Source organism: Pristiophorus japonicus, chromosome 4 (genome assembly GCF_044704955.1).
Source record: "Pristiophorus japonicus isolate sPriJap1 chromosome 4, sPriJap1.hap1, whole genome shotgun sequence".
Lineage (NCBI taxonomy): Eukaryota > Metazoa > Chordata > Chondrichthyes > Pristiophoridae > Pristiophorus > Pristiophorus japonicus.
The window spans coordinates 153,807,833-153,808,468 of record NC_091980.1 but is presented as its reverse complement, the minus strand read 5'-3'; positions in this window follow the sequence as shown (position 1 = coordinate 153,808,468).

The window sequence follows — 636 nt, the reverse complement described above, 5'->3', positions numbered from 1 at the left end:
TATTGTTACAGGTCATATCCAGTTACAGTCATGTATAGCATGGTAAGATACAGTTATATACAGTAATGTGAGATACATGACACTCTTCTCCCTTAGTTCTGCTATCAAAGCTGGAAAGTCGCCTTTGGATCCGATTTTCTTCCTCCGCATTCCTGCCACTGGAGCCTGGAAGGTGCGTTCGGGTCATCTCAGCTGGATCATCTCCACGCAGTCGTGCTGAGTGGTCTGTGCCTCGGGTGCTGCGCTGGTCTGCTCTCTGGTGCCGGGTCCACCCTCAGGTGAGGGCTTGCTGTGCCTCCGAACGCGGAGGACGTCGATCGCTGGAGGGGATCTTCTCCATCCACCTTCTTTCGAGTAGCGTTGGTCCACAGAGGTAACTTGTGCACCACGCCATCATGAAGTACCTTTACATCCGCACTACCAGCGACTGGGATAAGTTCATTGGTGTAGGTGCGCAGCTTTGCCTGAACCGGCACCAACTTGGGTCGTTCAGCTTGATTGTCCCATAGCCTCTCAAATGCTTCTTGATTCATTACTGACTGGCTCGCCCCCGTGTCCACCTCCATGAAGACTGGAACGCCATCTATCTTGACTTCCATCCTCAACGTGGAACACTTGGTGGTGCAGGTAAACATG